The sequence below is a fragment of the Arvicanthis niloticus genome, chromosome 4 (genome assembly GCF_011762505.2).
Source record: "Arvicanthis niloticus isolate mArvNil1 chromosome 4, mArvNil1.pat.X, whole genome shotgun sequence".
NCBI classification, from domain to species: domain Eukaryota; kingdom Metazoa; phylum Chordata; class Mammalia; order Rodentia; family Muridae; genus Arvicanthis; species Arvicanthis niloticus.
The window spans coordinates 41,970,821-41,994,378 of NC_047661.1; the positions used below are offsets into that span (position 1 = coordinate 41,970,821).

Sequence of the window (23,558 nt, forward strand, 5' to 3'; positions counted from 1 at the left end):
AAGGTGCTTCCTGCCAAGCCTATTGAACTGAGTTCAATCCCCAGATAGAACCTGTGTGATAGAGAAAAAGAAGCAACTGCTGTAAGTTGTTTTCTGACTTTTGCATGTACACAGTGGTGGTATGTGTTACTTTCTTCTCCTACCCACAAAATAAATGAGAAAAAAAAAGAGTTCTACTTGCTCTTTCTTGTTGGATCTTTAATTTTAGGCATTCTGGTGGGTGTGCATTCATGTCTCATGGTTGGTTTTAACATGAGCTATTTACTAACCATATGAAGAATGTTGATCTTTAATTTTAGGCATTCTGGTGGGTGTGCATTCATGTCTCATGGTTGGTTTTAACATGAGCTATTTACTAACCATATGAAGAATGTTTTGCTCCACCTACCATAGCAGCAGGCAGATTTAATCCCAGCACTCTGGAGGCAATGGCAGGTGGATCTCTAAGTTTGAGGCCAACTCCGTCTACAACAGATTGAGTTCCAGGATATTCAGGACTACACAGAGAAACCCTGTTTCAAAAAACAAAAACAAAAACAAAAACAAAAACAAAAAAACAAAACAAAAAGAATGGCTGGGCAGTGGTGGCACATGCCTTTAATCCCAGCACTTGAGAGGCAGAGACAGGCAGATTTCTGAGTTCCGAGGCCAGCCTGGTCTACAAAGTGAGTTCCAGGACAGCCAGGGCTACACAGAGAAACCCTGTCTCGAAAAACAAAACAACAAACAAACAAACAAACAAACAAAAAACAAAACAAAAAGAATGTTTGTTCTTATTTTCAGTCCTATATCTTCTTTTGTTGTTTGTTTGTCTTTAAAAATAAAATGTGTATATATGAATTATATACATGCAATTATGGTACTATGTTGATAAAACCAACATTTGTTATTTTCAATAAATTAATAAATCTGCTTAAGTTTCTCTAATTCCCACTATGGTAAATATGAACACAAAACATAAATCACATTATCTGGATGGCTTCTCAGCAATTGTCTAGAATACAAGGGTACCAAGAATGACGATACATGCCTGTAATCACAGCAACTTGGAAGGCTGAGGTAGAAGGGTCAATCCTTATGAATTGTGAGCTCAAGAGTAACCTGGGCTATACAGGACTACACAGCCAAACAGTTTATAATTTTCAAAGCAAAATAAACTTAAAGGTGTCCTGAGATCGGAAGAGGTAAGGACTAGTGTTCAGAAGAACCTAATTGTGTGCTGCCTGTAAAAAGACACTGGCTTTGTAACACAGAGGCTCCGACAGAGACTAAGGGCACAGAAACAGCAGATACCATATTACAGTGGCTTTAAGCCTCCTCTTCAACATCACCGTCTCCAAACACTCCCTGGGAGGAGTTCCCATTAGTAGAGAATGACACAGACTTCAGGGAGCATCGGAACTGTCCGTATTTGACCATACACTTGTCTCTGATGAGATTTTACTACTGTGTTTTGTCCACATTTGATGTAATGCTTAATTTAGCTTTAGATTTTACCAGTTTATCAAAAAGTTCCACACCTAAATGTATACATGCATATAAACATGCATACTGTATTCATTTCTAATATTTCCTTAGTACAGAGTCGTACAGATTCTTTATGTACACTGGGCATCAGTTCTTCATGAGACACATTTAGTGCAGACTTTCTCTCAATGCCTGAGTTGATTTTTCAGTTACTTAGCACTTTATTAACAGAGCATAAAATCTTAGTGCTAATGAGATCCAATGTTTCGTATTTTGCTTTATGATCAGTGTTTTATGTATCTGTTAAGTTCCTGCCTATCTCCAGACTGGGAGCATGCCTCCCAGAGTGTTGTCTTTACTTAGCATGGTCCTTCACGTATCACTGCTCTATTGTATCTTTCTACAGTCTGCTTCCTTTCTCTGACTCTTCTTATCTCTCCAGCACCGTTTCCAAGCTTCCTCTCTCTTTGATTATAAATCCTGTGTACTCATCAAAGAAAGCTTAGAGAGAAGACAAAGTGAAGAAATAATAACAGTAACGCCAATTCTACATGTTTGGTTGAACAGAATGGTTAAAGGAACAAGCTAGAGAGCAGACTGTCTGCACTTGAATTCCATTTCTGCTACCATCTGGTCATGGTACGGGGTAGTATTTTACATGGTAAAGAATTCACAGGATTCAGCAGTGCTGCTAGGATTTTTGTTGCAAAGCATGCAAAGCAAAGATAAGATGGGTGTTCCCAGAGTACAGAGATAGCAAGCACAGGTCTTAAAGTTCTTTTTCTCTGAGAGAATAGTATGTCAACAAATGTGAAATGTCTCTGCTCAGAGAAGGGTCTGAGTCTTATGGCCCCAGGCTTTTTATGTGGGGTTTGTCGTGCATATATATCCAATTACATGAATCTGCCTTGACCTCCAAATCTCAAGACCCATTAATGAAAGTAAGAGAAATTACCAGCTTTTGGTTTTTCCTTTTGAAGATTACAATCTACTTTAGGTACTATAGGAGGTGGGTGGAAGAGGCGTGAGCAGCAAAGAATAAGCCATCAGACCTTCCGTTTGAATGTTCTTGGTTCCCAAATTTGGACAACAAGTGTATACCTCTCTTTCTCAGCTTCCTCCTGGGCTCCATCTGTCTTGATTGCCTTTGCCTGAAAGTACAAACTGAGGTAACATAGGGTGGCAGGCTATTTGTTTGCATGGTTATTTCAGGAAGTAGAAAGATAGAAGTGAAAATAGGAAAGAAATGAGACAGGCATGAGATGAGCCGGAAGGGAGACAGTGGTCGTGAGCTATTGAACAACCGAGGATCAATCCCCCTGACCAACCATGGAGCATGAAGTGCCTAAGAAAGGGTCCTCCACAGTGCAGGGGCTGGGCCAATGAACCACTGATTTTGTCTTCTACCATTTGAGGGATGAAACTTATTCTACTTGTCTGTAGAGAAGTTTGGACATTTTAAGGGGAAGCTTCCATCAGTACATAAAACATCCCTGATAACACACATGCACACGAAGATGCACATGCACACACACTGAAGAGGAGCAAGGCAAGAGCATGACGTTTGGAGTGCAAAAAGCAGGAAGGGCTGGTGGCAAACATACCTATTTTGTGCATCACTCCCTGGTACACAGGCAGCCAGTTTCAAAGTCTTCTATGGCAAGGAGGGAAGACCTGAAGAATTGACTCCTTTAGTCTTGGAGGAGTTGTTTGCTTGTTTACTTATTTACCAATATTTCTCCAGGACAATGGGTACTACAATACCAACTCATCTCGTGGAATAGACCCAACAAGCTCCTATTCCAGGTTCCTGCTGTCCTCAGATAGAGGATGTATCAGATATTAAACTGGCAAGAATGAATACTACACTAGTTCTTAGCCCCAAGTCCAGAAAGCATCCAGTCTTGTTTGTTTGTTTTTGTTTTGTTTTAACGCATAGAGATATCTACCTTGTCAGGTCCTTGTCTTGGTTCTTGACACATTAACATAATTTAAATTGTTTCAAACATTCCTAATAAAATTATTTTTTCTTGCCGCAGACTCAGACAAAGCTTTGCAAGTTAAAACTAGAGCTGTTCTCAAGATCAAAGGAGCGTTCCAGCAGTTCCATCTCTGTGAGTATCAGCAATCTAGGGATGGAAGCCCCTGCTGTCATCAGGATGCCACAGATCAATCACTTTCTTAATGCTGGCCATTCGGTGTATGCTGTGCCAAGAATATCTGTGCATGGGGCTTTGTCACACTATTTACTAAGATAGACACCATAAGTGCAAATGAATGACTAAAGAGTAACACGTCTATAACGTACTTTATTCCATGTATTCTTTTTTTTCCCCGAATAAGAGTACATTTGACTAATGTATATGCACTGCAATTATGAACATGTTGGGCAATCTTATAAAAATATTTTTAAACCCACTGAGCTCATTTAGTGCTGCCAGGATGTTCGTGGGTGCAAGGCCGTCTTCCAAGACATGGGTACACTCTCAAGGGTCACACCTTAAAGAAAACTGATTCTCCTACCAATTGTCAATAGCTTCTCAACTAACACAAAATTGGGAGGGAAGGGTGGTGGGGAAGGGAAGAGATGGAAGGGAAGGGAACAGAAGGGAAGGGAAGAAACCAGGGACTGACTCGGTCAAAGCATGTATGAAATTCTCAGACAATAACAAAACCTTTTTAAAGAAGACATCAAGTTGGGAGGGGATAGAGAGGTGAGGTGCATCTGGGAGTACTGGGGGAAAAATAGGAGACAAAATGTTATGAAAATATATTCCATGAAATTCTCAAAGGATTAATAAAATATGTTTGATTTTTAAAAAACTCTCATAGTTGAAAGTTTTGAAAACATAAAAAACGTACAAACAACAATTAATAACCCAGTTCTCAGGAACCCAACTATAAACATTTTAATGAATTTTAAAATCTTAATTATTTATATATAATGTATATTTTATGAACAAAGCATACAGTTTTACAGCCTGGCTTCCTAATTTAGAATAATATTATATTTTGCAGAGAGTCAATTTTAAATGTTTGCAAAATCTCGAATCCGTGTCAGGAATTGTATTTGCCTTCCTCTGTTAATCAGAGTTTAGCAGGTATAAATAATAATTTTGTTTCCTTCATATACCAGAGAAATGTGGTTTCTGGCTTTGTGACAATGGTTCAAAGATGTCAGAATTTGAGTCCCTTCATTGTCCTCTCTTAGTCTCACACAGCTGTGGCAGTCCAAGCCATCATCTCAGTGATCAAGATATCTAGTTTTCCCTGGGGACTAGCATGCCAGCAATGCCAGCTCACAGGAAGCAGAGGCAGGGAAATCGATCCAAAGTTCTAGGTCAGCCTGGACTATAGTGAGACTGGCTCAAAAAAAAAAAAAAAAAAATCAAGGTCAGCCAATCAGTCAGTCAATCAACAAAGGCATCTGGATCTAGCCAGCAATTCTACTACTTGAAAGTTCCATCTGAAGCCTTCTGCTGTTAGCTCATTGGCCATAGTTTTCTGAAGTAGGAGCTAGGAAATGCAGTATTATGAATGAAACATATATTATGCCACATAATACAGGCTCTTTGGATTTAAAACAAACAATAGGGTGGAGACTGTGCCAGCATTCCTGCCACACCATCGTAGTGATGTAATGTTTTTACTTAACTAATCCCTATGGTGGATACCATAGTTTAAATTGTTGTTATTAAATATAAATTGTTAAGTATAAATTGTTAAGTAACTTTTTACTAATTTTCACTAGTATACCAATTAATATGTTAGGTGTTTCTGTAGAAATATTTTCACATATCTTTTATCTTCTGATGACAATAATTGCATGTTAGAATGCAAAAGTTACTTTCCAGAGATGTTTTAGCAATCAATTTAAACCTTTACCATTAGATAATAAAGTTGTTATGCAGCCCTTCTGAAAGTTGTTCATTGAACTTGTTGTCATTTCTGCCCAACTTCAGTCGGCCCTTTCACTATTTTTAATACAAATATTCACAAATATCAGAAAATGTAATCAACCTTAAATAGAATATGTCAAAATGGCAACTGCTAAGCACTATGCATTTATAATTAATTAAATACATACAGGGGTGGGGGGGGAACATCTTGGAGAATGAGCCTACATTGAGAAAGTTACATTTTTAAATTGTGTATTATTTTATCTGCTTCTTTGTAGGAGTTTCTAAGATGGTTTTGGTATCAGTAACCATAATAGGCCACAGGAGATAAGACAAGAAGAAAACATCCATTTGAGAACCTATCAAACAACAACAAAAAAACCCAAATGCTAAACCAACCTAATATCTTTAAAATGTAATATTAGAAACTATTATTTGAGAAATGGATTTTAAAACAGCAACAGTGGTTTTGCAGACTGAAGCAATGCTCACAAAATTCTGAAGTCTGTCTGGTGAGCTGCTTTTAAATGGAATAATGGAAACAAGCCAAGCTGGGTCCCTACACTGGGCTCTGCCAAGGAGACAAATTTGAGGCATCAAGGACTATATTCACTTCAGATGTCCTCTGGGTTTATAAGCCAATACATTTCTGATCAACTAAATTGTAATTTCAAATGCATTTTGGAAGCTCAAGCAACAAGAACTCACAATAGATGCTGTTCAGCTAATAGTGTGGAATCACAAAGTGATAGGAAATCCTACTGAAAGAGAGCTCCTTGGGAACCAGGAAATCACCCATTAATTTATTTCGTATAAGTATGGTTTTAAACATAAATTTTCTTTACAGCTACGCATGGTAGGCTGTGGACTCTATTATAACAGCAGTGGGAGGCTGGAGAGGCAGCTCAGTAGTTCAGAGTTTATAATTCTTGCAGAGAACCCATGTTCGGTTCCCAGCACTCAAAATTATCTATTACTCTAGGTCCAGGAGATCTGACTCCATTTTCCAAATTGAGCAGGCAACAGACATGCATGTAATGCACATACATACATGCAGGCAACCCCCCCCCCCCAAAAAAAAAACCCAAAATATAATAACAAGAAGACACTTATACACATAAAATAAAAATAAAAGAATCTAAAATTTATTTTTTTAAATTTCAGTGGGGGGCTTTTGATTTTAAAATGTACAGTCACTATTCTACAGAGTGCTATACATAACCGTCTGAATGGCTGTGGTAAGAGATGCAAACATTCACAAAAAGTTCAGTATATACAAAGATACTCAATTTTACCAATACATTTAATTTAAAATTACACAGAGGTAAAACCTCACAATTTTCATATTGACAAAAAAAAAAAAAGAAAGAAAGAAAAGAGTTTGTAAACACGCTGTGTTCAAGGATTCTGTATGATAACTCTTACAGGATCGATTAGCAAATTACCCCAGGAGCCTTTTCACTTTAGAGCCACCCTCCGGAGCTTCTCCGAGGTAATGGATATTAAACTTTGTCAGTAGAGGGCGCTAGAGAGACATTGCAGAAGGAAAAGGGACAATTTCTAGCTCGCCAGGCTGGGGTTTGGCTTTTGCTTAACTGTTCACTCCTAGCCTGTGGTGCCTGTGCGGAAGGATAACATTGGGCGGGTAGTATCAGACTGCCCAGTCTCAAACTGGGTCTAGTGGTCAGCTAGAGTGCCACGCAGTGCTCCAGGCCTGTCTGTGACTATTTTTGTGGGTTTATATGCCAGAAAGGCGTTTTCTGCTCTCTCCTACTCCCACCAAATGTGGACCAGATTAGTGGGAGATCCCTCCCTCAATTTCTTCTCCATTCAATAGCTAGCCGCTTGTTTCCAAGTGTCTTCTAGCCTGACAGACAGTGGAAGTCCCCTGGCTGGCTCTGCTGCCTTGGTACCCTTCCTCTGCAGTGGAACATTCTTTATAGCACGGTTTGGAGAATTATGGTCAGCTGCCTAAGTCTAACTTACCACCTGTTTTGGAAATAAAATTGTTTGGGAACTCAGCCAGGACCATTTGTTTATGTACTGTCTATAGAACATTTCACGGCGGTGACAGAGAGAGTATGGCCAATATATTTACAGTCTATCCCATCGTAGAAAATGTTAGCCAACCTTCACTTCTTTATGTTACTCTATCAGGGTTTTATAATTTTTAGCATTAAGCTTCCTCTATTTTAATTGCTGTGTGGTTTCTGTCTCCGCATGGTACTTCCTCTAATGGAACAAAAATACTCACGCTCAAGGTTATTTATTGCAGCATTATTTGTCATTGCAAAAATACACATGAGCATCCTAAGTCCCCTACCATGGAGACTGGTATCCACACAGTGGAGAGCTCAGATGCAGGGAAGACGGCTAGGCGATCTCTGTGAACTGACATGGAATGACTTTCAGGCTGATGTTAAGCAAAAAAGGAAAAACAAACAAACAAAATATCCCAGAAATATGTATATACAGTATGCCATACTAAAAAGAAAGGTTTTGCTTCTAAATGAAACCTAGAGCTAATAAACCCGAAACCATCAGCAGATACCCACAGGATAACAGTGGAAAGTGCTAGGATGGGAATGAGACTCCAAGCATATCTTTTACTGCAGCAAGTATAGTACCTGGGGAGAAGCATCTAACACAAAGCCTTGTTTGTCAGTGAAGTGTTAAGTAGTGGCTAACTAGGAGTTTCAGCTTGCTGGGAGCATCATGAGAGAGCATTGTTCCACATGTCAACACTGCAGGAAAAGATCCAAGTATGGTTCCCTCAAGCTAAAAAGGATGCTGCACAAGTGTAGGGACTGAAGCTTGGTCCTCAGCACCCATATAAACGTGTAGACAAGCTGGGCGTGTGGCATGCACCTGTCTGCCATCTTAGTGCTCACAGTGCAGGGTGAGTCCAGCTTGGTGAGCACAAGGTTCAGTACAATACCCTGTCTCAAAAAAAATCAGGTACAAAGTGACTAAAGAAGACAACTGGTGTCAATCTCTGTCCTCCACGTGCATGCACACACTTGCATGCGCACACGCGCGCGCACGCGCGCGCGCACACACACACACACACACACACACTATCCTTAGATGAACCATTCAAAGTCAGGGTCCTCCAAGTGTGTGTCTCTCTCTCTCTCTCTGTGTGTGTGTGTGTGTGTGTGTGTGTGTTTATAACTATAAACACTGCTTCCTACTGGCCATGTGTCTTAATCATGAACTTGTGAGTGAGTTCGCAGAAGCAGAATAGTTTGTATTTGATTGATTATCAATTCTCAGTAACTGAGTAGGGGATTGTAAATGGGAATATTGCTAGTGCACCTGGGACTATCTTTGGTTAAAACTCAAGAAAAGGTTTGGAGGTCTCTTAATTTCTTGAGGGAATAGCTCAAGAGACAAATAGAGAGATGTTTGGGTTAAGACAGGGCAGTACTCTGTGGCCCCAGCTGGAGTTTAGTTCTAAACTAAACCACAGGGAGTTTTTGAGCCACACCAAAAGGCAGAGCCACCCTGCAGCAAAGGCCTGACTCTCTGAGTCATCCCTTCTTGATTATCCACCCAGGGTTGGTGTGGGGGATGATAGCCTCAGGTGGCTCCTCTTGGATTGGAAAGAATTCTCTGGAGAAAGAACTGTAAACTCTTAGCAACCGAACACACACACCAACTGGGGGATAGTGCGCCTGCTTGGTACAGGGTCACACCTATTGCAATCACCACCTCACAAGGTCATTGTGACAGTTCAATGTGACATTACACAAACAGCACATAGAATAACTAACACGGAAGTGCATTGTGTGCTTAATCCAAACATCTTTCTAAACTCTTTGTCTTTAGAACATTGCAGAATATAACACAAATCCTCAAATGTCAGCTATTTTTATTATCTTATTTCGTGGCACATATTAGGTGTTTAACATGAGGGATGACTCACGGTATGCAGGGAAAGTATGCAGGAAAAGCATCTTTGCACCTCTCTAATTAGCCTCTACATTCTTTCCTTATCGCCGTAAACAACATGGTATCTCAGACTTTGTGTTATCCTGTGGGCAGTGAGTTCACATTAACCTTTTGATGTTTTTGAGGCCTCCCCAGATTTCTATCTAATTTTTATTCATGCCCTAGGCACCTAGTTAGGATGGTACTATTAAGTTTGGATGAGGTCAGAGTGAGAGGATCCAGGAACATCTGACCCACTTGGTAATTCGTCTCATTCCCCATGATGAGTGGGTAGACAATGAAGAAAGGGGACAAACATCTAGGAGCCCCCTTGGTAGCACCTGCGAGGCAGCACCTAATTAACTGTGGGGATTTGACCTGACAGGTGACACGACTTGCATAATCACCTGTGTGGCAGCTGGCTCTGCTTCTAGTGTTGGGTCCTGGCAATCCAGGGCCAGTGATCAGGAACAGAGATATCAAGTGGGTGAAAGGGTAAACTAGAGACCACAAGGGAGACCTGACTCCATATTGCTTTCCCTTGCCTCCCAACCTCTAACATTGATGAAAGGATCCCTTCAGGGGATACTGGTGCCTGCCATTAAGCTGAACAACCACTGACTGAGAACTCAAAGAAACCGAAGGAGGATGCAAGTCCCAGCAGCAGCTGAGGGGTGGGGTGTTAGTGGCTTACATCCTATCAACAAGGTGACCTAGAGATCTCAGTGTGAGCTGAGGTAGGGCCTGGTGTCCTTACCTACAATGTCACGTGTGCAAAGGATAACAAGATGATTCACTTCCTCTAGTCAAAGCTTGCACAAAGGAGCACTTATGGTCACTGCAGACTTGGAAGAACAGAGGGAAGAATGATCTTAGGAACACACAGCTCTGGCTTAGCTAGATCAGTACCACAGAGACCGCCATACTTGCTTATGACATCAAAATGTGTTCAGGCAAAAAGCCAGTGGGCTCCATCATCAACCCAGACTCTAAACTCAAGCCTTAGGCCCTTAAAGGAGAGAACGAGACAGGGAAAATGTCCAGTATGAAATGCCCAAGTCCATCAGCTCTCTCCGAAATGTGGCATTGGGAAGATGGCAAAGGAGAGTCAGGTCAGTCTGAGAGCCAGGACTGGTCCTAACTGTTTAACACACCAAGAAAAGAAGAAATGTCCAGCAGAGAGTGAGTGGACACACATGCAAACATGTGTATGGCCTGCCCTGTAAAGGTGCTGACCAGCTCACAGGAACTACTAAGGAAGCCAGTGAGGACAACGCTCCAGTTGGAAAGAAAACGTGTCTGAAGGCTATTTCTATTTTAAAGGAAATCGGCACGTTCTAAATAGACAACCAACTGTATGATGCTAAAATCTACAGTTACATGGATGAGGATGTAGCTAAATACCTATGTCTGACCTGAACTGTTGCTTTTATGACTTTTCCAGAGTTTTTTTTTTTTTTTTTTTTTTTCTTGATTCTAGAGTCAACTTTTCTCTTTCTTCGAGGATTGATTTCAAGGCTATCTTGGACATTATCAGTTACTTGTTAAGAGAGGGGAGAAGAGGGGAAAGAGGAGATAAGAGGAGAGGAGGGGGAGGGAAAGAGGAGGGGAGGGGAGGGGAGAGGAGAGAAGATAAGAGGAGGAGAGAACAGGAGAGGAGGCACATTGATTAGGTTAGGCAGGCAGTGTTACAGTCTCAACCCCAAGCCTCAGGGAGGGTGGGGCCTTGGCTTCTCTCCTGAATTCATCACAGGATGTGGATGAACTCCATTTTGTGAAGGCTTTCTGCAGGTAACAATGGTTTAGTTTGTGAACTGTGAACCCACAGTTGCTGCTGTGTGTTCAAGAGTGTGGTGCCAGAAGACAACATTCCACCTCTTCCTCTGACTCTTAGTCCTTCCTGCTTTCTCTTCTATAATGCTCCCTGAGCTTCAGAAGAGTGGTATAAATATCCCATTTCGGGATACGAATTTTAGCAGTCACCTTTTTTTGTCAGCACTTGACCGGGTACGCTTTCCTACTCAGCCTTTTGCATTCAAGTCTTCAACAAGTTGATTCCACACCAAGAAGGCCACTTTGCTTTCCTTAGTTCAGTTCCATTGTCGTTTCACTAGAAATAGCTAGAAAACAGACACACCCAGGAATAACAGTTGACTAAATATTTGGGTTCCCCATTATTTGGAGATACACAAAGTTGCACAGCATATCTGGCATGTACCCAGAAGGGAGAAAGTTAGAAATATTTGGAATGAACTGTTGATTATCAGAGAATGAGGATGGGAAGTGAGATTCTGTTGCTCTAGGACCTGTTCAGAAAGAAGGACAATGGCCAAGGGCCTCCAACCGTCTCTCCCACGGGACATCTCTCACACATGGACAATAAGTACCTGTTCCTTGGGTACCTGTTCTTCTGCATAGTCTCTTGATGCAAGCCTTGTTTATTCCACACCACCTACAGGATGAAATTCTACACTTTATGTCAGCAGCGGCTGTTCCAGTTGTTCCCATGGTAGGTTCAGACAAGCTGGGTTTTGCTCAAGGCTTAGGTGGTGGAGGCTTTCTTAGGGATGATAGAAAGCAAAGCTGAGGAACCTTAGTGGATAAGGTTAACGCGGGGGGAGAAAAAGACAATGCACAAAAGCCAAATCCAGTAAAAGAGCCTGGGCTTACCGACAGCCCCAAGCCTGTCCGTGAGATGGACTGATGGCTGGATACCTATGTAAAAGGCTGACTAAAAACAACAAAAGAGTCATTTTACAAAATATATCTGGGAGCTCAAGGGATCTTAGTCTGGGATGTGGATACTATGAAGAGAAGGGAAAGAACTGCCTCTTCTTCAGAGAGATCCCAGCAGTGCTGGTGCTGGTGTGTTACAGGGAAAGGTAATTAGTGCACAGACCCAAATAACAGTCTCCTGCAGATGCAGTCAGGAAATGGTGCTGGGAGCTTTGACAGTAAGGTCTCTGTGGTAGCTGTCACTCATGCCCATGGAAACTAATGAAGAAAAACCGAGTAGAGTGCTTAGGCATACAGCAGACCCACTCCAAGAAGTCCAGGAGAGTCACCCATCCATCTAATAGCTTCTGATCTGTGTAGGGAAGGGAAAGGGCAAAGTTGTGATATCTGGAGCTTCCATGCAATGGAAGAAGCTAGCAAAAAGCAATATAATAGGGTTGTGAAGATGGCTTAGTAGATAAAGTGCTTGCCAGACAAACCTGAGGACTGGACCCAAGTTTGGACCCCAGGACCCACATAAAGGTTGGGATGGCCTGCCTGTAATCACAGCTCTTGGGAGGCCTACCAAAAGGAAAACTTTCCCCTCCTTGTACTGCAGGATGAACACAAGTCCTTATGCATACTATGCCAACACTCCACCAATGAATCGCTCCCGTTCTTGCCATGGTTCTCATAAGGTCCACAGTCTTTGCTTGTGAAGGATGACAAGTTCTCAGTTCAGGAAGAGAGGAGATCTGCAGATGAGTGCCATGGTAACCAATGAGAGCACACAGACACTTCACTGTGATGGTTTGAAGTACATTTCCCATCTTGTCTTACTCCAGATTGGCACTGGTATCTGAGAGTTCACCCAGAGACAGTGCCAGTGCCTTCTAATCACTAATGCACTTGGTGACAATTAGATGGGACATCTGCATTCAAGTAACTGCCATCAATCAAGAAGAGGATCAACAGCAAGTACTCATAGAAGGAGGTTGTCAATGACCCACTCATTCAGTCGTTGGTCAACACATTTTTATTAAGATCCTACCGTTTGTATGCTGTGGTGGCACACACCTGCAATCCCAGCTCCTGGGAAATGGAGGCAGAGGAGTGACAAATTCAAGCCCACATTGGGGCTACAAAGTTAAGACCCTGTCTTAAAAAATAACAAAGTGCATTGAAAACACAATCCCAAACAGTCACATTATGAGACAGGCTTCCTATTTCATATTAAGAATTTAAGGATAAACTCTCAAAGACCCTTCCCTGATGGTGTGTATAGTCCAACAGATCCAACATGTGATGGGCAGTCGGTATTGGTGTTATGACTTCTAACATGGCATAATTGATACCTTGGCGGGCCCTGCCAGGTTATCCCCCTGAGGGCAACCATGTAACAGGCCTAGTAAAAAGATTTATTATTGAAGGGAAAGGGCACAGGGACTTGAAAAGGAGTAAAGGTAGAGAAAAGTAGGGGACAGGAAGAGAGAAAGAGAAGACGAGAGGGAGAGAGGCCAGCATGGAATATATGGGAGAGAGGGGGGGGGATGGAGAGGGAGAGGGAGAGGGAGAGGGGGAGGGGGAGGGGGAGAGGGAGAGGGAGAGGGAGAGGGAGAGGGAGAGGGGAGAGGGGGAGGGAGAGGGAGAGGGGGAGGGAGAAGGAGGAGGAGAAGGAGGAGAAGGAGGAGGAGGAGGAGGAGAAGGAGGAGAAGGAGGAGAAGGAGGAGAAGGAGGAGAAGGAGAAGAAGGAGAAGAAGGAGGAGAAGGAGGAGAAGGAGGAGGAGGAGGCGAAGGAGGAGAAGGAGGAGGAGGAGGAGGAGAAGGAGGAGGAGGAGAAGGAGAAGGAGGAGAAGAAGGAGAAGGAGGAGAAGGAGGAGAAGGAGAAGGAGGAGAAGGAGGAGAAGGAGGAGAAGGAGAAGAAGGAGAAGAAGGAGAAGGAGAAGGAGGAGAAGAAGGAGAAGGAGAAGGAGGAGAAGGAGGAGAAGGAGGAGAAGGAGGAGAAGGAGGAGAAGGAGGAGAAGGAGGAGAAGGAGGAGAAGGAGGAGAAGGAGGAGAAGGAGGAGAAGGAGGAGAAGGAGGAGAAGGAGGAGAAGGAGAAGAAGGAGAAGAAGGAGAAGAAGGAGAAGAGAAGAGACCTAGACCAGACCGCTGGGATAGGAGGAGTGCTCTTCTTATATGCCTGGCTCACACATGCCAGGTGGCAACATGAGCTGTTGCTAGGTAGCTGTTGGGCAGAGCCTAGGAGATTTGCCTGCAAGCCAACAATTGGTCTAGTGGAGAACTATAACTTGGCTAGGAAGCCTGTCTAGTTGTCCACACTGTTCAGATATCATGGGTTACGGTATCTGCACTTTTATGGCTCAACAGAAAAAAATGTATGGAATTCTATTCAAGTGAGATTGTTGCCTGCAATCTCAGCATTGGGGAGGTAGATATGAGACGATCCCTGGGGCTCACTGGCCAGCCAGTCTAGACTAGTTGTCTAGCCCCAGACAACTAAGAAATATTGTCTGAAAAAAGAAGGTGGAAAGCATTTGGGGAATGACACCTGATGTTGGCTTCCAAACACAGGCACACAGGCACACAGGCACACACACCTTCAGAATTGGACTTCCTTGACTCAGAAGTATAAAAGTGAATGAAGGCAAGCTAGCACTGAATTAATATGGTTGATTAGAGTCCCTGGCTATTAATTCAGCTCACCTACTACACCGTGAAGCCTCCAGTCAGAGAAAGGAAACCACAGACACTCTGGCCCTTCCCTTACTCTACCATACTCTCAACTTCCTGCCAAAAAATCCATCCCAGGAATGGCTTTTAGACTCGATGAGCAAATTCTGCACCATCTGTTCCCATCCATGGTTGAATGCAGTTCCTTCTCATACTCTAGGCATTTGACCACTTGAAATAAAATTCTTCCATAAACACTCTTGGCTCTGGGGCTTCAGGCCCATCCACCTGTTCTGCTTTCTTGGTAAAACCTGCAGCAGCAACCTTTATAAGGGGCCTAATCATTTTGCCATCAACCCATGGCTCCAGGGGCAAGCTTGTTGCTATGGCAACGTGGATGATCTAGCAGGCACACTGGCTGTCACTCTGCTTTGGGACTACCAGGGCTCAGGGAGGGGAACATGAGCTTCCTCTGGGAGGTAACAGCCCTTACGGGCCAATTATCAGAACAGAGGCCAAGATGCCTCCCTCACCCTGTTCTAGCAGGCCCCGTGGCCTACAATCCCACCTTACACAAAGCTTCTTCTTTTTCTGCCCCTGGAGAGACTTGGAGCAAATTTAGAGAAATTGCCAGGTTTCATTATGCAGCTTTGAACCTACATGTTGATTCTCTACAGGGGCCAAAGGGGTGGCATTTCTCTCCTCTTTCCTATCAGGGTGCAACCTGATAGTCTCTGAGGGAAAGTAACAGGGTTCCTACCCTCAAAACAACATACAGACCACATAGCTCTTTGCAGTGATGCTCAAGGTACCAAATATAACCGTACTCTTCATGGCCACCCGACCTCCATGCCCACTTAACCTCCATGCCCACCTGGCCTTCATGCTCACATGACCCTCATGTCCACAAGACATTTATTTATGCACACCTAACCTGCATGCCAACATTTCAGCAGATCTAGCTCTGTGATGTAATTTTCATCAAGTTTTGGACATCTTTTTCTTCCAGTCTTCCATCCTTCCTTCATCCTCCATCACTATGGCCTCTTGAGACCTCTCTCTAAAACTAGAAAATTACCTCATCTGAATGACTTGTTGTCTGACACTTGTTTAGCTCCTACCTTCTACCCGCCTCATATCTTGCTAAAGCCTCTCTTCCTGAGGACACCCTACAGGCACTCTTTGTCTGTGATCATTTGGCAATCCTCTCCCCACCCCAGCCATTTTTTTGTATTTCACTTAATGGAATAGGCTGTGATTTATATGGGGGAACATCATACATTGCATATAATAAAGAAGTCAGCTAATACTGGCTTTATTAAGTAGGCATCATCTTCCTTCCCATAATCCAGAATTTGAGCTAATGATGATGGCTCATACACGTAATCCCAGGGCTTGAAAAGCTGAGATGGGAAGGCCAAGGTGGAATCCATAGTTCCAGGCCAACCTGAGCCACAGTGTGAGACTCTGTTTCAACTTCTACACCACCCACCCACAAAAACATATGAAATCTACATTTAAACAACTGTTGGTATTGGCCTGGTGGCTGGTAGAAATGAGGACTCACAGTGTGCTCTTTGCCCTTTCTATGGCTACTCAGGAGCCCCCTTTCTTTCGCCTTTCAGTGAGATCCGCCACTAACTCAACACAGAAATGCCAAGGACACTGTTATCGTCTATAGAACATTCACACTGATTCTGAGCACCCTCTGCTTGGCTATGGTCTTACCATCTTCCAGTTGTTCATTTGATGATGTTCCCACCAGGGCTACTTTGGTGTCATTGGCACAATCTGTTCTCCATTGTCTCCCAAGCATCCACCTGTCTCCTTCCTAACTTCTAACATGGACTCACTAGACAGCATTTCTACAATTCCTCCCATATGACACCCGTACTTTCCTAGACTTAGGTGACCTGTCATTGCTTCCAGTTTTCTAAGCTCTGTACCTAGAAGATTCCAACTGTTTCTCTGGGCCTGTATCCAAGCAGTCAAGCAATAGGGCAGACTGATTTCACCACCTTCAAAGTCGCTGACTTTCAATAGCTCCTTATACAGGACAGAAATCTTATGGCCTCTGTCTCCCTTTCCTGTGTGATTGCCTCAAGCCTTTCCTCTTTCCTCAAACTTGCAACCTTTTCACCTTTCTCAGAGATGACCTTCCTCATGTTGTGCTGGAGAAAGTTCTGACATGGGGGCTCTTTTAGTTCCTGTAGCTTATGTACTCACAGACATCTAGCAGAGAACCCCCTTCCTGACTTCTAGGACTCCTAGATTTTCTCCTCAGTGTTTCTTCCTCTTGACTAGCAGCTTTCCCCTCTCACTTGAAACCCCATTTCCTGTGCCTATCCCCTCAGATCTTCAAAAACAAAGAAGCACAAAGAACATACCTCACACACTGCTTGATTTTCCTTCTAATGTTTACAGGAAGAAATTCCACACTCACCTGTCCGTACTTTAGATTTCCTTGTCTTTATTGCATGTTTTCTTTCTATATCATCCTGGCCCCTCAGTCCTGCAGGCTGCTTTTGCTGGAATCCTGAAGTGCTTTTATCCCAAAAGCCAATGTTTCGCTACTTTTCTTCCCAGAGTGTTCCTGGCTCTTTGAAGCACTGTATTCTGCTGGTGTGTCTTTCTCCCATTTTTGCTCCAGTGTCTCTGCTGTTTTCTTCTCTGCTTCGTGAGCTTTGTGACATATTTCAATAATCTCCCCTTTCTCACTTCATACTTTCTCTATAAATGCTCATAAATCTCATATATACACATCACTTATATTATCTATTGCTTTGTAACAAATTTGCCCAAAATTTAACATTCAATACCCCTGATATGTGTGCCTGCACTTCCTACTTTCTTTGAGTCTGGAATCTAGATACAGCAGAACTAGTGTTTCCATTGAATCCCTTAAGTGTTTGGGAGCTACAGCCAAGGTGTCAGTAGAGTTGCCAGCATCTCAAGGCTCAGTTAGAAAATCAATCCACTTCAAACTCTATTCATATGACTATTGGGTCTCAGGTCTATAGCAAGTCAGAGACACTAGTCTCTGGTGGGGGTCCTTGATGGAGGGCAACTTTCAATATGGCAGCTTAATCACTTAAGTGAGAACACTGACAGGGAAAAGGAAGGAGGAAGAAAGGGAAGGAACAGGATATGGAAGTGTCATTCTCTTCATAAACTAATCTCAGAGATGCTATTCTATCACTGTTGCTTATTCTAGAAGCAAAATAGTAGGCTTGCCTACATAAAAGGAAGAAGGATGACATAAGGGTATGAATGCCAAGACTCATGATCCCTGGGAGTGACTGGGCCAGCCTACCAGGTTATTTTATAATCATCATTGTGTCCCAGATTCAACTCTTGTTCCCTCTTCTGGGCAGAAACAACTCTTCTTTAAGTTTCTCTCTTCCTGTGACTGATTGCCCCCATTAATCTTATTCTAGAACCCAGAACCCCAGGTGTTGTTCCAGACTATCTCTCTTCAGTCTCATCCTTTGTATTTGATCCTCACCAAATCATATTAGTTTAACTTCAAATCTCACTTATATCCATCTACCCATCTCCACTACCACCATTGCCAGCCACCATCTCTGCCTGGGGGTGCAGTTATCTTCTGCCTATTCCTTCCCAAATCCCTGCTTACCAACTCATCTCCAGTTGTGGTCTATTTACAAAGTGAATCTAAACATAGACCTCTGTGTACTTCCCCATTTCCTATTGTACTTGCCTCTCCCTAATGAGTTATCCTAGAATGAACCAGATCTTCTGAAGGACCCAGTTCTGGGTCCCCCACAATCTCATTTGAATAAGAGGCAGGGGAGTTGACATGACCTCTCAGAGTGATTTAAGCAGTTTCAGATGTAGCATGTGTCCCTAGGAGCCTGGGTGGTACTCGAGTGAAGGACTTCTCAACTTTAAAGAAGAGAAGCTAAAAGCATCCCTGGGTGATCTCTCAGTTTACCTCCCAGCCTAGGCTACACCAGCCCTGATCTTTCTGGAATATGTGTGTGGGTTTTTTTTTTTTTTTTTTTGTTGTTGTTGTTCTTAAAATAGTAAGGATTCAGCAAAGGATTTTTAACTAGAAGAGGTACAATAAAATGAAGATTTTTGAAAAATTAATCTGATAGCCTCATGCATTACATTTTAAATAGAGAAAAAACTAGGGCAGGAAGACAAGCTGGTGCATGACAATAACCTGAAAATATGCTGAAGCTCTGTCTGAGGTTTTACTGGGGACTGGGTGAATATGGAAACTTGCACAAGAAATAAGCATAGGCCTTATATGTGGATAGAGCTAAGCCATGATTCTACAGTGGGGAGATGCTGGGATGTGTCTGCCCTCTATTTGCTCTGGCATGCATATGCACTAAAGAGAACTGAACATACTCCCCCCTCCAAAATAATTCATATCTATGCTTTAATCCTCCAAGTGGTGATATATGGAGGCCAGACCTATAGGGAGTAATTAGGTCACAAAGGTGAAGTGTTCATGAACAGGATTGATGTCTACAGAATAAATGACACCAGAAGACCACTCCTTGCCATCTCAAAACCAAGAAGACAGGTTTTTCCAGGAGCAGAATACACTGGCACCTTGACTTTGGAGTTCCCAGACTCCAGAACTCTGAGAAATATGTTTTTGTTATCTAATCTACTCGGTCTTTGGTGCCTTGTTATAGCAGCCCAAACTGCCCAAGACTTAGATTAAGAGAATTAAATGCCTACTTATTCACATTTTATCAGGTATATTTACACTTATCATGGTCACTTCTTGTTTACCTGGGCAGATGGTTCTCCAGGTTCTTTGAGTTCTTCCTTATTTGACACATTTTCTACCTTGATTTTTAGCAGTTTTTTTGGAGACATTTTTACACTCAGTTTACAAATCTGTTTATCACATCTGTAGCTAACAGATTCTTTCCCTATCTTCCTAAACCCCTAGCACTTCAGCTACCTGTTATTGTGGACCAGGAGGTAAAGGGCCAGTCAGGAGGGAAGTCATGAGCATTATAGCAGTCAAGTTCCAGATGGGGTATCTGGAGAAAGTGGAGACTGGGGGAACCTTCGGGCAACACTGAAAGGGCTGGAGAGGCTGTGAATAGATGATACACTGGGACAGAAAGTAGTGTCTGGCTAAGCCAGGAGCAGAGAGGAAGAGGAGCTGAGGATCAAGTTCAAGTACACTGGGGAAGGTAGAGAGGTCTGCACTACCACGTTTCTCAAGCCCCTTACAGCCAATTAAAGATTAGCAGAGTCCCACTTCTCTTTTTGAAGAGTTACTAATCATTGTGCCTTTATTTTCTTCCGTCTTCATGCTGACCATTTTGGATGAGAGATACTAACCACTGGAGGTGGAATGGAAGAAACGAAAATAAGAACTAACCTGGTCCATTTTACTGTGTGTTTTAACAGCCCAGAGAAGAGGGATGGGGGTGAGGCTATAGAACAATATTTGGAAATACTAATAAGGGGTAAGGAGATGGCTCTATGGGTAAAAATGTTTGCTTTGCAAGCATGCACATATGAGTTCTGGTTCATAGCACTCATAAAAGGTCTGGCATGGCTGCACGCGGGTTTGAAATTGTAGCACTGTGTGGGGTAGAGACAGGAGGAATGCTGGAATTGTCTAGACTTAGTCCAAGGTGATGTCATAAGGAATACGGTGGAGAGTGACAAAGGAGGACACGGAACATTCTCCCCTGGCCTCCAGAAGCACTAGTGCATATATGTATGCATACATCACACACATACTCAACTACAAAAATTTAAAAATGGATTTGTGTGTGTTGAATTGTGTGCTACTATTTCCCGCATGTACCGAGACCGAAGATCAGCAGCCTTTAGTTTTATTTCTTAGAATGTAATCTTTAAATGTAGCAAATAGTAGATAGCAAGAGTGTGTTTGATAAGTCTAGTAGATAGGGAAAGTTTCTTATGCAAATGAACTTATGCAAACTTTTACTATACATCAATTCAATCTATCAAAATATTTTGTGTAAAGATCAAAATTTTATTTCAATACACTTTTTATCATGCTTTCTTGTTTTGTATGACTTTATGGCTAATAAGAAAATATAGATTTTTCTAGAACCCGGAATCAAAGTAATAATGAGAAAGTTGAAGGAATTCATAGGGAATAATTGTATAATTAACTTTTATCGCATATAACCCATCATGCAGGTCACAATTTGTAACTAACAGATAATACAGATTAGACTGTTGACTAGTTAAGAATAAAAATTTGTAAACTTTATCAATTATTCTGTAGTTCAAAATCCTGTCAACAGAACAGTTGGAAGCCAGGCTGTGTTTCAGGGAGGTCTCCATATAGCTGGACTCTCATTCTCAAAGGCGCTGGGAATCAGGCATCTGAGGCTTCCTGCGGGCAGCTAAGTCATCGAGTTTAAAGTAGCAGGTCCTCCTCAGCTCTGACAGATTGGTGTCTGTTGTTTAACTCCAAGCCAAACTGCCACCCTCTTCATGAATTCATCTGTGGCTCCTTGAGAAACATCATCACACCTGGGCTTGTTGACTATTGACCCTCCCTGTATTCAAGTTACCATAATTGCACATGGCCTTGAGGAGGGACTAGAATATACAGGCTAGGAAGGACCAGGGAGAGAACTCCATTTTTGGGAACATGGAGAGAGTCACCATCTACAGGTGAAGATCTGCTAGTGTGACTGATTTAAAGCCACCCACACTCCCGTCCATAACCTCTTATCTATCATTATGTAAATAACTCCAATAAAATCATTGGTTTCAGAGCCAACTCCGTGGGATCATACCTCAGTACGGCATTGGGACTTTAAGAAGAAAGGTAGATTTTGTTTATCTTGCTCTCAAAGAAAGAATATAACCGACACTGACTCTGGTGAATGTGGACCTAGTGTCAGCAGATTTCCCGAAAGAGGCCAGAAATGACAGTGCAAGTCAAAACAGACAAGCAAAAATATTTTTTTTTTTTTTGTGCGACAGATGTGGTGACACACACATTCCTGTAATTCCAGCACTTTTGAGGCTGACACAGGAGGATCATGACTTTGAGGCCAGCCTGACCTAAATAGGTAGACCTTATCTCAAACAAAATAACCAAAATACCCCTCCCTACAATAAACAACAAAACCCAAAATGTGTCTGTGAACCCTGGGGAACTCTGGTACGAAATAAATAGTAAAAGTGTTAGGTGATAATGAACTGTTAGCGTATGTTCACTGATGCGACCCCTGGGCTACCATATAGGTCATTTCTCTTTCCTGTCACAAGGGTACATAGTTCTACAGTGGGGCAGTCTGAGTGATTGCTCCTTGGAGAGACCCAATTCCATACTCACCCATTTTCATCTTTAAGATTAGTAAGGAGGTGATCAGGAAAGGGGGGTATAAATCTCTGGAACTGTGCACCCCAGCATATCAGTAAACCACGTTTTTGGATTTCCTACTGGATTTTTTTTAGTATCTCAGCATTTTTCTAATCTGTAGAGTAGGGACAGCTCTGGGTTACCTGACAAATTATGATTCCGGTGCGGAAAAGCAGAGCATGAGCTTGGTCAATAGTGATGTTGTTTGTCAGGGGAATAAGGCTTAAGTTTTCGTCTTTGTCATTAGTTCAATTTCCTGTTTGAGAACTCTTTTCCCATTCAAGCCCTGGGTTTGTCTTGCTCCTTGCCCCTCTGAAGCTTTCATCTATGTAGCAGCCAATTGCTTTTAGGGCACCCCCTGTCTTTCTGAGTTCTTTATTCTTCTTTATGTTTTCATCTTTCTCTTAGTTCTCTTAATTTGGCAACCTATCTTTTTCTTCAGCATCTTATTAAGATCCTGCATATGAGCTTTGGGAAGGAGCTCAGCATAGCACTTGCTTAGCATTTGTGGATCTTTGGGTTCTATTCCCAGCACTTCATAAATAGTGGCACACTCGTGTAATTCCAGCTCTTAGGAAGTAAAGGCAGAAAGGTTGGAAGTTCAAGGTTGCCATCAACCTGTACTACAAAAGACCTTGTTTCAGGAAAAAAAAAATCCTGTATGTTACAGAATTAGATGCATTTGGGTGTGCTGGTCTGAAAATGAATTATGTTGATAATATAAAATGCATACCAGATTAAATCTAAAACAAAATATATCTCTCATTAAAAATTACATTTATTTCATTAATAATTATTTTAGTGTGTATGTGTATGTTCACGGATGTGCTCACCCTTGGACCTTGAATGCCTTGGTGGGTGGGTATAGGTCTGAGGACGACATGTTGCAGGGTTTTGTTTTTTCCTTCTGACATGTAGGTCTTTCTTAGGAATTGAACTTAGGACAACAGGTTTGGCACCAAACCACTGTTATTTGAGCCTTTACACCAGCCCCATACTTTTTTTTTTTTTTTTTAAATATGGCCCATACATTAAAATCACAGTATTTTAGCTACACTGGGCCAAATCACTATATTGACAAAATTAATTTCATCTTTTTAAAATATGGCTGCTAGGAAAATTGAAACCATGTACTGACCTAGCAATAGAATTATACTGGTCATTGTTGCTTGAGTCATAATGACGATATCCTTTCATTTCTGTAAGAACAAAAATGATTAAAACTTAATTTGAATGTAACATTCCAAAATTAATACCTGTTAAAATGTAACAACCTTCTCTGTGGCATTCTTATTTTAGTATATGTGTTGCCAAAGCCAATACTCAATTTTTTTTTTTAGTTTATTTGTCTTGTTTTCCCATTATGTCAATCAACTGAACTCAAAAGCAAAGGCTAGGCAAGTGCTTTACAGCTCTAGACCTTCTGTGTTTATTTAAAATATATATTTATTTTTATTAGTTTTTATTTATGTGTATGCATGTGGGTGTGTCTATGTGAGTGCAGGTGCCTGAGGCCA

General features: G+C 42.1%; 1 pseudogene; it reads right to left on the reverse strand.

Moving 5' to 3' along the window:
* Window positions 1-3,256: 3,256 nt before the first annotated feature.
* On the reverse strand, window positions 3,257-3,365 carry LOC117708081 (U2 spliceosomal RNA; annotated as a pseudogene).
* Between the last annotated feature and the right edge of the window lie 20,193 nt (window positions 3,366-23,558).